The sequence below is a fragment of the Lolium rigidum genome, chromosome 4, assembly GCF_022539505.1.
Source record: "Lolium rigidum isolate FL_2022 chromosome 4, APGP_CSIRO_Lrig_0.1, whole genome shotgun sequence".
Lineage (NCBI taxonomy): Eukaryota > Viridiplantae > Streptophyta > Magnoliopsida > Poales > Poaceae > Lolium > Lolium rigidum.
Window position 1 is genome coordinate 261,054,150 of NC_061511.1, and position 13,872 is coordinate 261,068,021.

The 13,872-nt window shown below is 41.3% G+C and overlaps 1 long non-coding RNA gene across 1 annotated transcript; it reads right to left on the minus strand.

The window, feature by feature from the left end:
* Positions 1-6,871: 6,871 nt before the first annotated feature.
* On the minus strand, positions 6,872-7,597 carry LOC124705405. The gene is made up of 2 exons (XR_007003986.1): positions 7,246-7,597; positions 6,872-7,157 (listed from the first exon to the last, which is right to left on the minus strand). It is a non-coding gene; the product is annotated as an uncharacterized LOC124705405 (long non-coding RNA).
* Between the last annotated feature and the right edge of the window lie 6,275 nt (positions 7,598-13,872).

Sequence of the window (13,872 nt, forward strand, 5' to 3'; positions counted from 1 at the left end):
TTACACGGAGCTATAATGTCTCACACTGAGTTGTAGTCCTGTAAGCTAAACCAACCGATAGGCCTTTGCCTATCCGGCCTTTCTTTTCTTTTGCTTTCCAGGTGTAAGCCTCTGTAACTGTTTCTCCCCCTTAATGCAAACACAGAGCTTCTGCGGTTCTTCTAAAAATATTTATGAAGAAAAGAAGGTATATGCAATTATTTGATGACATTGGTCCTATGAATTTACTAAGCAAAATCAGAAAGTTAAGTATGAGGAACTGCACTATTTTTTTGAAAGTGGAAGTGTATTAATCATTCAACATTGTTTGGTTTACAATCGTTCAAAGGAGGGTTGTTTTTGTCTGAACTCTCTAGCAATCATGCATACTTCAGACTTATCCATGCTTCCATCCTTAAAGGCCTCAATAATGGATGCACAATCAGTCTCAATGATTATGTTTTGGTCTGAACTGTCCAGGGCTAAAATTAAACCTTGTAGACAGGCAATCGCCTCCCCCATAGCTGCACTTTGTAAACGTATATGCAAAGAGAATTGTTTACACATATTCAATAGTTATACACATATACAATAGTTATGCTTATTCAGACGGAACGCCATGCAAGAAAAATTGAGTGTTCAGGTATGCACACTGTACATATTTTCGTTGCGGGCCTCTCCAGGAATAAACATCTACTCCCGCTGTTCCTAAATATAAGATGTTTTTGTACGTAAAAGTAACTTGCCAAAACACCTTATATTTAGGAACGGAAGGAGGAGTATTGAACATAGTTGAAAAGAACCATGATCATGTTTTGTAGCATGCATAAACTCTGATAAATCATAAAAGGATTATATTGCGATTGCAAACAAATATATTCTGGAGCGTGCAACTGACATGATGAAGAAGACTGACATCAACAACTTGGAATGGATTAAAAACCCCAACCCGTGAGGGAAGCATTACAATCAATTAGTAACAAACTAATGCAGTTTTAACTCTTTATATGCAGAAGCAACCCATATTCCAAAGGCTAGAAAACATATACATTAAAGTATTATCTGAGCAGACTAAGAATGATCTTGACCCCAATTATGCATCAATATAGATCCATCTATTTAGGAGTATTGCTTGCTCACAGAGAAAATGTAGATTATTAAGTCTACTCAAGCAATTTTTCCGTAAGGAGAACATGTAAATACATGGATGTAACTATACTATCAAATAGTTGTGTTTTAAGAAGCATGTGGGCAATTAGCAGGACTGCATATATGCAAGAAACATCAGCATGCATCCTCCTCTTTGGTCTTAGAAATGTCAAATAAGGATGCATCAACAGAATTGATCTTGACAGTTCCCACTTGCTACATCAGATTTTATGAAAGATAACAGGAAGCATGGAATACTTAGACTGAACTACTATATTATTCGACATGCCAGATGCTAAAAAAAATCCCCTTATTTTATTTAAGATATACTTCTTCCACGTACTTCAAATAAACGAACTGATTGGATCTTTACTCACATGAAGAACTAATGATATGCAAACGTTCAGTTTGAACATCCATGCATTAGCACTGGCCAATTCTAATCTGAATGCAGGAAACATATTAATTATAAGAAGAGTAAAAACAGATGGGCACTGTTGTGAAATATAATTATTTACTAATTTACAAATCTCCCAGGTATTAATTTGGTTAGTGATTGGAAAATCTACCAGCTAATAGTGTGAGCAAAGAGCAGAAGAGCACGAGCAAATATACATCATCAGGGAAAATTTGTAACTACCCATAATAGTCCCCTGAGCAATATAGTAAAAGAAAACGGCATTGTCCGGAGGATTAATGTGTTGAAAACGCCGGGACAATGCAGGGCGCTTGAGCACTGTGACTCAAGTACAATGGAAGTGGTTTCGCGGGACAGCAATGGAGTTCTCAATGAACAGCTCGCTCTTTGCAGTACCAGAAGCACCAGACCAGCAAGCTAAGGTCACGTTCCAGTTGATCTTAGCCTTGTCAAAACCGCAAAAGTTGTGCTTACGAAAGAACAGCCGACAACACCATTTTTCAACTACAACAGAAGCAACCAACAACTGTGCCATGTGTCCGCATGGAAGCCACCAAAAAGTGGCTGGCTCGGGTCTTTTGTTAAAGTCGCTGGCCAAAGAAGCACATACTGGTGCTGTGTTGTTTTCTGCTGGCCAGAAGATCAATTTGTGCTTAGATGCAGAGGAAGCTGAAGAAGCTGGAGTTCTGCTCGGCCTTTGATAGCTGACAGGGATATATACTGGACCAGTAGACTGAGCGTTTGTAAAACCGAAGGCATGTGTCGATGGAAGGCTTACTACAACAAAACCAAGATCCTACTTCAGTCCTTTATCACTTCTAGTGTTAGTAAGATTAGAAGAGATAACAACCTGGTAGCTCGTGGGCTGGGCTACCTATGCTAGAACCCATGAAGATTTGTTTCTTTTGGGGATTGTTCTGATAACATCTCATCCACCCTTTGTAATGACTAAGTTCCAGAAATAATAGAAGCTCTCTCATTTCCCAAAAATAAATTAATGATAGGGATAGTATAATTCAGCAGATCTGGATTTAATTCTTTCCTGGGATGCTTCATGACAATCACAACATTGATTCAGATACTTGTTTACATGCACTGGCATACAATCAGCGCTACGACTAAAGAAATCCTGTATTATTCCTGGATTTTCTGCAGGCGAGCACATGATGTTTGACGAAACAGACATGAGCAAGGATTACCTCATTAGATTGGGGAGAAGGATGTTGAGTTGCTTCTGTAGGTGGACGGGTATCGAAGAAAACGGACGCTCATCCATACACATTTCAGGCAAGAACACATATGCCGCATCTGGGCTGAATGGAAGCCGGCGCAGAGCAGAGCGAGCACACGCTGAGGGTTGGTAACTGGTAAAGTTGATTTGACTCTCAGAGGGGCGGTAGGGGACAAGGAGTGTGATGCCGCCATGGTGCTGCAGCGCCTCTAGGGTCCAACCCTAAGATGTACCGCGGCTGCATCGCATCCCACAAACCGTCCCAGCTCCCAGACGCGACGACGCTAGCTGGTCTTCTCTCTTCTTCCCTTCCCTTGAACTTTGACTCTGGAAGTCTGGATACCGCGTCGAGTCACGCAACCATTCGTCAGGCCAGACAACGGAAGAGCAGCCGCCGCCTCCAGTGGACCTCCGCCACACCATACCTCACCAGCCCCTCCATCGTCGGCGAGCGCTCGTCACAACTTCTTTCAGTCCCAAGCCACCGCCACACCTCACGCTCGTATAACGCGATCGCTGAGAAAAATGGACATACAGATCCAGCTCGTGGAGGCATCTGGTGCTGGCAGGAGCGGCCGCGACCAGCTGGGTTGGGGGAGGGAGGGGGTGCGGCAGCAGCTGCTGCAGTCGCGACCTGCGGTGAAGAGAGTAATTATGCAGAGATCGCGTCTCCGTCGGTTCACACGAACCGACCTGAAACGGCCTGAGCCAAAGACTGTCGCAAACAGACGTAGACGCTTAACTGAACCGACAACAAATCACTAAATCACTGTAAGTAGACCCCCCGTACATCTGACCAGATCGTGCCCACGATTGATGCGATCCCGTCAGGCGGCCGGTGGTGAACCCTAGGTAAACGCTGCGCCCACAAGCTTCTCCTCTCCGACTCTGATGCGACCCTGCGTGCTGCGCCCACAAGCTTCTCCTCTCTGACTCTGATGCGACCCTGCGTGCAACGGCAGACGTCTCATGCATGCTGATCTGATCAAACGCCCGCTGGTAGGAATCCCATGCACACATGTAAATTTCTGTCTAAGCTCCTTAATTCCTAGTCTCACGTGCTCTTGAATACTACTAGTACGACATCAAGCAACCTTTTGCCGAAGCTTCAACGAAGCAACAACTGCCATGGAACCAGTAGCAATCAGCGACACCACAAGTTCCAGGTAACGTAAAAAAAAATCGGTCCTTCCGTGTGTTATTAACATGTGTGTCAAATATTAACCTTGTAGCAACATGTGCAGTCAGATGGAGCCAATCAACAAGTTGCAAATGCATACTAATGAGCCAGTGTTTAGTACACCCAAAAAGAATGCATATATACCACTAGCTGTAAGTTTTATTACTCCGAAGTTTGCACCGGCAAGTGATGCTATTCAGTTTTATATTGATATATACATGAAGATCACATTTTTTCTTGATGCCGCACGATGCTTCTTTTACGCCTCATTGTGATGAGAATTTGAAGCCTAAAGTAGGGATGGTATTTGAAGGACTGGAGGCAGTCGAGGAGTTCTACAAGTCATATGCACATCATGTAGGTTTTGGAGTTCGTGTCGGACAACAGAAAAGGACGGAGAATCAGCTTGTTCGGACTAAACGGTTTATGTGTAACAGAGAAGGATTCAAATCCAAAAACAGTGAGGTGATCAGTGGCCCCTTCGAGAAAAGGCGTAAGAAGACAGACACACGATGTGGTTGTGATGCACATATTTTTGTCAAACTATGTGGAGACAACACCTACAAGCTAGAGTCATGGGTTGAGCACCATATTCATTGTCTTGTGTCTCCTGATAAGCGTCATTTGATCAGATCAAACCGTAGAGTTAGTGAGAGGGCAAAAAATACGTTGTACACATGCCACAAGGCAAGCATTGGCACTTCCCAGGCGTACAGGCTCCTCCAAATCAGCGAGGGTGGGATTCCGAATGTTGGGTGCATGAAGAGAGACTTGCAGAATTAGAAACGCAGATGCTGAAATGTTTGTGGCCCAGCTTGCTAGAAAGCAGGAAGTCAATTCTGCGTTTTTCTATGAGTTTGACGTGAATGAAGAGGGACAGTTGGTGCGTGTGTTCTGGGCAGATGCCACGAGCAGGAAGAACTACAATCACTTTGGTGATGTGGTATCATTCGATTCTACATACACCACTAATCAGTACAACATGATCTTTGCGTCATTTACGGGTGTCAATCATCACTTACAAAGTATTTTTTTTGGTGCTGCATTCTTAGCAAATGAGAAGACAGAGTCTTATGTTTGGTTGTTTCAGACCTTCCTAAAAGCTATGGGAGGGGTAGCACCTACACTCATCATAACAGATGAAGCCACCAGCATCACGAATGCTATCAACATAGTATTTCAAACCACCGTGCATAGATTCTGCATGTGGCATATAATGGACAAGGTGCCCGAGAAGATTGGACCTTCGGTTAGAGAAGAACCGGAATTTTGGAAGAGGCTGAACTTGTGCGTTTGGGGTTCAGAAAATGCATATGAGTTTGAGTCACAATGGAATTCCCTAATTATAGATTTTGGGTTGGAAGACAACGAGTGGTTCGCTACAAGGTTCAACATTCGAGAAACATGGATACCAGCCTACTTTATGGATATCCCTCTTGCGGGTATTCTCCGAACCACTTCAAGGTCAGAAAGTGCGAATTCTTTTTTTAACCATTTCATTCATCGAAGGCTCGCTTTTGTTGAGTTCTGGCTTAGGTTTGATACAGCTTTAGAATGTCAACGCGAGGAAGAGTTGATGGCAGATAACAAAAGCATACATACCACACCACAACTATTTACACCATGGAGATTGGAGAAACAAGGCAGCGAGTTATTGACACATGAGGTGTTTGTGAAATTTCAGCAACAAGTTATGGCTGCGAGAGACAATTGTTGTGTTCAGGGTATTACACAAGTTGAGGGATTAAAAATTGTAAATGTGAGAGGTGCATCTAGTAAGGTTAGGGAGGTCCGGTATGACATGACAACCCTAATAGAAAATTGTTCATGCAAGTTATTTGAGTCAATTGGAATTCCATGCCGCCATATTATCCAAGTATTGAGGACTGAAAATCATACCGAGCTTCCGGAGTATTATATTAAGAAAAGATGGCAGAAAAGGTGCAAAAGGTACAAAAAGGATGCATTACAGTTGATTTCTTATTTGATTGGAAATAATACGCTGACAGTAAGTTTTCTTTTTTTTTCTAGGGAGAGTGTTTACGATGAGAAAGGAAACATATTAGAAGAAAAGCCCACTGATTCAATAGATGCGGCCACGAGAAAGAAAATTTCAACTATACGTAATAGGATGGAAGATCTGATTCAAAAGGCAAAGCATTCAAATGAAGGCTTGGACTTCTTAACATCAAGTGTGTTGAACATGGAGGTGCCCCCGGACCAAATGATCCCTGTAACTAGCAAGAATACTAGGCAAGAGGAATACGAGGCTTTTATTGGTTGTAATATTCCTACAGAAGTTCATATACATCCGCCCACTGATGTTCGTACTGTGGGGAGATGCAAAAGAATAAAGAGAGGAAAGGAGACCAAAGAGGGAGATAAGAAAAAGGACAAAAAAGAGAAAGTAAAGGTCAAACGTTTGTGCAAGACGTGCAAGCAAATAGTATTTCATGATACTCGCAATTGTCCAAGCAAACAAAGTCAAGAGAAAAGGAGTGGGATTGTGGAAGATCAACAAGCAAATGATGCCTCCTGATACCAAATATGTCCAAGAAAAGAACAATATTATCTATGTTACTTTTTACACTTCGATGTACTAAATTCATGTACTGGATGATGTTTTGAGTTTTTTCAATCTAGCTCCCCTTTATTTTCTTTTGTCAATCTTGCTTCCTGTTTATTTTTTGTGACTTGGTGCATGTTGAATGGATATGAGCAGAAATAACATGGATCAGGTCGCCTTCAGGTTTTTGCATTGCCCTTTTGAAATATCATTCAAGTTTTGGTTTGTATTTAGTAGACTATAAAGCATTGTGGCATTCAGTATTTAAAAGATGACAGATAGCAGCAACAGGCAGGGATAGCGACTACTGAACTTAAAACATGGAACAAGTTCCAAAACTTTTCATAATTTGGCTTGCCTTCACAGCGATAACTTTATTCATGAACAGACAGTCATTTACAAGCATACACTACCTACACCCATATTTAGGATGCCAACTTTATTCACTCGAACATCACAAAGTACATCATGGAACAAGCTAATTTCTTTGTGACTGGTACATACAGAGACATCACAGCTTATTTTTTGATTGATGACACCACCGAAGAACAATCGGACTGAAGAATCTTGCCCAAGCCAGAGCAAGTTGAATACAAGCAGACACCATCTCCTGACCAATATCAGTCATTATAATCTGCAATTGAATTGGTACCAAATTCAGTTAAAGCTCACGCATGCAAAAGCAATTTGGGCAGAGTTGGAATGAATCAGAGTAGTACTACCTGCAGTTGTTATAGACTACTGGTTTTCTAGAAAAGGTAGACGACTTACTTAATGGCCTGAAATCGAACAAGGCCGGAGGTGATTTTGAGGTCGATAGGTCGTCACCTGCAGCAGCGATGGGACGCCGCTGGGCGTGAGGTCGAGCTCAGCTCTCAGCGCCTCTTCCGGCAAGAGCTCGCCAACGGCGGTGGCGGTGCCGAAGGCATTCAGTTTCCCTGCGCCATCAGAGGGTCTTGTGGATCTTTGAGGATGGATGGACGACGTTTATGGTCTCGCCGCCCTTGGTCGGCGGCATGGCGAAATTGAGGCCATGAGCCGATCTGGTACAGATGAGTTTCCAGGGTAGGGATTCAGAGATGAGAGAGTTAAGGGTGTTGTTGTAAAAGGAGCGTTTCTGAAATGTGGGAGCGGGCGTGTAATTGCAAAGTATCTCTCGTCTCAACGCGAGCAAGATCTAGATCGTTTGGCCAGAAACGGAGGGATACACAGATGGACAGTAGTGGCCGGATGCATAGGATATGTTGCCAACGTTGATAGCAATTTGGATTATGTGAGCCAGTGAGACATGTACTCATCTATGTTAGCGCTAGACCCACTCACCTTATACGAGAGCATGGTTCCGTCCACATGCGAATGCCCCGCCCACCGTCCCCATTTCCTCCCCTACACCACCCGTTCTTCTTCTCCGATGACGATCAACGAGATATGGCCAGCTGATGCAACATATATGATATTAATTATATTCATGTTTAATATTGATTTTTAGGTACACAAGAAAAAAAACTTTATTTTGCAGGTTGCTAAAAGAGGAGAAGAGAAATCAACCTCTAGCCAATTCCCTGAGAATTCTATATAAACTCTCGAGTCACCCTTGTAAGGGAAAAAGATGCTTGGTACAACACTCTGCACTTGGAATCCCAACGAGTTGGTACACACGAAGTTGTTGCCATCACCAGCTGTCTTGAATGCCCACGCGTTGTGGCATTAAAATGATTGGTCATAACGACGGAGAAGAATGGAAATTTAGAGCGAGAATTTATGAAATGCGAGAGCAAGCTAGAGCTGGGAAAGGTTTGATCTATGTTCTCAATCGGCCTTTTTCTCTGATATCTACATTTTTTTATTCTTTCTCCGATTTGGTATTTAGGGTTCATGTGTTCATGTTTTCTTTTTCAGAATCTGAAGAAATGTACCCATTTGATTGGATTGATGAGTACGTTCAGAGGCTTGAAGTGGAGGGCATCATTGGTTTGAGGGGGGCGGGGGCACCCGGGAGCTCAATCAAGAACCTGTGGTGGGGAAATTGGCCTCTAGCAGTGTCGCTGGTGATGCAGAACTGATGGGGGAACTGAACAAGCTCAACAAGCATCTAAGGTAGATGGTTGGTTTGAATAAGCAAGCACATACGATCACAACGGCAATTTGTCTATGTATAATTTCTCTGAAAGTTGTTTACATTATGTTAATCAGTCGTTAGACGTTCTTATTATTGTGGTTCTGTTAGCTTTTGTGTGCATGTAAGCTTAATGAGATGTATACTTTTCACTCTGACTTTCCCAATGAACAAAACGTGGCAATAATACGGTCAATATTGTGTGTGTGTGTGTTCTGTTGCTTAAGTTCGTCTAAGTGATGTGTTTCGTAAAAATAAGTAATTGTTGGGCCTGGCCCATATAGAAACCAAGCCGCCCACGATGGTGAACCCATTTAGCTTCTAACAAAATAATAGTTTGGGTCATGTGCTATCGAGGATTGTGAGAAAATGTAGATAGAAATAGAAAATTCTAACAAAATAATAGTTTGGGTCATGTGCTATCGAGGATTGTGAGCAAATGTAGATAGAAATAGAAAAGAATCCCTTCAAACTTCGGTGTTTTTTTTGTTCACCTGTGTATCTTCTCAATAGTGCTCTCAATGATGATGTTCATTCAATGATTCTCTTTGGCTAAGAATAATTTGGACACTTTGAATGAAATGAACTTGCATCTTGTGTAGTTAAAAAATGGAAAACTAATTTTTGTGTGCACTACCAACTCCATCACATAAAACAAGGCGTGTATTTTTTAGTTGTTATTGTCCTATAACTTTGACCAATAGTATAGACAAAAATACATTGTCCTATAACTACCAAATAAACATCAATAGGTTAGGCGTAGAATATATTTTTGCAGTGTATTTGTTACATATTGTTGATATTATCCTGAAAATTGGTTAAACTTACAATGCAATGACTTTTGACTAAACTAGGTGGGAATGCGCGCTTCGCCGCGCCGCCTGTATAACATTTGGTCATGGAGTGTCAGCAAGCTTGCATGACGTTGTTGCTTCGCTTTTTTTTTCTAGTGTTATCCGGTGAGAATAGGCATCACACCTTCGGAAGCATGCGATAAAATAATACTGAAAGTTGAAGGGAACTAAAAATATGCCCAAAAGAACTTAGAGGTGGCTACTGCTACTCTTCATTCATGCTAGCCCATAAGACTTTCCTCCACAAAGAGCTGCAGGGAATGCCTTCGGAAGATGGAAAAAATCTGCAAAACAAGTAGATTGTGTTATCACAAATTGTTAGATCTCTCATACCAAGACTGATTAAAATAACCTGTTAATAGATGTTACAAAATACCTAGCCAATTTAACGACTTGAAGCTTCTAAATCCAGTTAGGATCTAACTGATGATTGAGGTTTTGCCCAATTACTGCTTACCCTAGAAATGCCCTATAGTGAGAATACTTGTGTAAGCAAAGGAGTGAATGCATGCTAGGCAGCATTGGCCGCTAAAATTGTTGTGGACTTAGCCGTAGTGATAACATTGCCTCTTGCAGTTGCCATCAACATAGTTGCTGCTGAAATAATCATGATCAGTCAAGGCTATTGAAGGCAATGTAACAGGTAAATTGTCAGCATACGTATCAACAATTAGGCACAAACATGATACGTGTAAGAACTAAGAAGTGTAAGTATAGCCTTCACTCAATTGTGTTGAGTCATATGCAGATATTGATCCACCATATGAGATAGTAAGCCATCCATGATTACTTATTACTAAGCAAACGCAGAAGCCTTTAATGCTTCCACTAACTCAGATGCGAGATGATAACTGGGTAATCACCTACGATTCCTTTCAAAGTTCTATCTTAGTCATGAAGCAAACATGGAAAGAATATACTACCCCGTCCTAAAATAAGTGTGTTATAAGGGTATCTAGAGTTCTGGATACATTGTAATTATAAATACATATGTATCTAGAGAAGTTTGACACTTAATTTAGGACAAAGGGAGTACCACATACCAGAGTACTACTGAGCCTAAATTATATGCTACCAGTATTGTGAGAAAAAAACAGAGCATAACACCCAAAAACCAAAATGTACCTCGTGAATCAATTAGCCCCCTTAAACGAACACGATATTGCACACATTGAATAGAATCCATTCATCACAGATCTAAATTCAAAGACCACTGCAAGGGATATCAAGTAAAATTGCGAACAAATGTAGCTGAGAAAAAGCTTTGGCTAGTACCATTTTCAGCCGAAAAATATGTTGCTTGGACCACAACAAATAATAGTGACGCCAAACCAAACATGGTACAGAAAATGCAATGAATTAAAACCTAAAAGGATTAGGTATATCCATATATGGTACCAATACAATTACTATTCAAACTAAAAAAACAGAAAATTCAGAATATCAACCATAGACCAATATAAGAGAACCACAAGATAGTATTGATACAGAAAGTGCATTTACAACAAATGACGGTAAAAAAGGGACATGATTTCTACAAAGGAGAGCACCACTCAATATTTAGAGAACAGTGAAATAAACCCTGAAATAACCTCTAAAAGCATGGATCATTAAAAGGTACCAAAGACATTGGTATAAAAACCATTCCCATTTTTTCTACATGTTTTTTCTATCCTTCATCATATTCCATTCCTGTTTCTCCATGTGGAAAACACTCCCAAAGGAGCCGAACACAGGAGCAATAATAGCAATTAGTGATTGCTGAAAAGAGAAGTTCACATAAGAAGATAAGGAAGAGAAAAAACATGAAGGTGATTGAGTGATGAGTCTTATTGGGAAGATGTTTTCATAAACCGCACCTTAGGTTCTATGGAATCGTGGGTAGGAAGCAGAAAATAATATACATGATATTTTTTCCTTCCAAAATGTAATGAAGGTAAAATCATTCAACTATTAATACAGAAATAAAATAGAGCCCAATATGGGGAAATAATCGACTGAGACCTACATGTATTGAGGATAACATAGATGACTCACATGAGGCCACTGCGCAAAATTAGAAAACAGAGTATAGTACTTACATGGGGAGCGGCAGCTGTGTTCCAGTTGCTTAAGACATCTCCTCATGTTCCTCTACTGACTCCTTTTCCCTGTCAAAGATCGTGACACACAAGAGAACCCACACTCGACATGATGTATCTTCAACTTCATAATAGTGCATCTCACAAATTGGCTCTCCAAGCATTGTCTCCTTAACTGAAGGAGCTTCCACTCAGCACCACCCTCCAGTCCACCCAACAGTTCAGTAAACCGAACAACCAGGTCATGTGTCGATGGTGAATGAAGTATAAAAACCAACACACTACAAACCTAGAAAATGTGCATCATCTTGTTATAACATTTCTCACAAAGTTCATGAGCAAAATGCTCAACACCTTTATCTGTATGGTTCCAGAGAACTTCTCTAGATTTGGGTGAAATTTTGAAATAGGCTCCTAATCAGCCTCTTTGCCAAAAAAAAAAATCTTCGATCTACCACAGGGGCATGAATTGCTTATAAATATGTCAAACGTAAGAAAAGAAGTGAGCATTGAATACAGTTGGTGGTTAAAAAAACAAAAACCTCATATCCCTAACCTTAGGGCTCATTTTCATTTATAGTTTAGCATACAACCATACATAACAAAATATTTATATTGGCATGGTATCTATGTTCAAGAAAGATGGTATCTATGTTCAAGAAAGATAATGATACGTCTGTAGTAGATGTCAAGAAGAGACAACACACATGAAATGGCATGCCAAATGTTCTACTACATAAGTTATCAACTAAAATTAGGTGTCTGAATGGCTGTAGATGAACAAAAAAAAATCTTAACTACCACACAGTCTGATTCTTGTCACGTAAGATACACCACCAACACATAGCAGGGTGATAATCACTTTGGTATACATAAATGGTTCAGAATGAACAACTTAAGAATGACTTCAACGACATGGCGGCATCAAACAATTGCACCGACTGATCGTTGAACATTAGAGTGTAGCAACAAAATAAAATAACCACTTTGCCTAATTTTACTTCGCACTCATCTGATATTTATTGATATGCAGTTCTAGTAAATGTTTACTGTAACTTTTACTACCAGTTGTTTCATTATTTACAGCCGTAGCCTAGGATAACTTGTCTTTTCTATCCATCTTGGTTTGTTTGTGCATTTGTAGAAAGAAGTGAGCTTTTTTACCGAGGTCTACAGATTTCATATCCAATTCTCCACACTGTCTATAAGAACACAATCTCAATAAATGGATGGGCATATCTCATACTATGAAGGAAAGAATTGAAAGAAGCAATACTGAACTATTAATCATGAGATAATTAACTACTTGAGTGAATCATTAATTTGAGAACAGAAGAGGGAGAGGGAGCAGCTGTACCTGACAGTGAAGAGGCATCCACAACGCAATGAAAGCCAAGGTGGCACCACCGTGCACAGGTGCCACCTCTGCACGTCATCTCGTGCACCACGACAGTGGTGGCAGGGAAAGACAATAAGGATGCCAATGCGTGCGTAACCGGCAACAACCGATGGCAACGGTGTCGACTGTGCAGCACTCGCTCCACCATTGCGATAAGAGGATAAACTTTTTGGGCCCAAATAGATGGGAAGGCTGACGCCACCTCTCTCTCCGTATCCCCTCCTCCACCTTTGTGCAGGCATCTTCTTCTCCATCCAGAAGAACGCCACTTTCTTCCCAGAATGTGTTGAGATCCTCCTCGAGCCACGCAAGAATCTGGTGGAGGCTTCTCCTCACCGAAACGCCATCTCCATTGTCGTGTCGCTACACCACCATATCCCCCTCTCCCTCTTGCCCTAGCTCCATCTACCCTGGCCGCCCCACCCCACCCCACAAAACAACCAATCAAACCAAGGGAACCAGATCAGACACAGGCACTACCTAGAACAACCAAACCCACATGCCGAAGCAACAACAACACCCGTCGGCACTTTCCCCAAAACATTCGTTGAAGGAATGACAACAACCACCGCCAGCACTTTTCCCAAATTAGAGTGTAGAGTGCGATATATCTCTTCCTCAAACACTAAAAAAGGCCATTACACCTGCCAGTACAGCACAAAGAGTTCAAAAGCTTTACTGGTAAACACTTGTTGGGCAGGCAAGCAAAAGTTGCATCGAAAATAATAGAGCCTCATTTTGTATTCTCAAAACCTAACCTGATACTACTAACTGATTCAGTCCAATTAAAGCCTTTCAATTTGTCTGTGCGCAAATAGCTTCACAAAATGTAATGGGAGCTTCATCCTCTGCGCACGGGGAAGACCCAAATTGCTGCACGTTCTACAACTCAGACCATC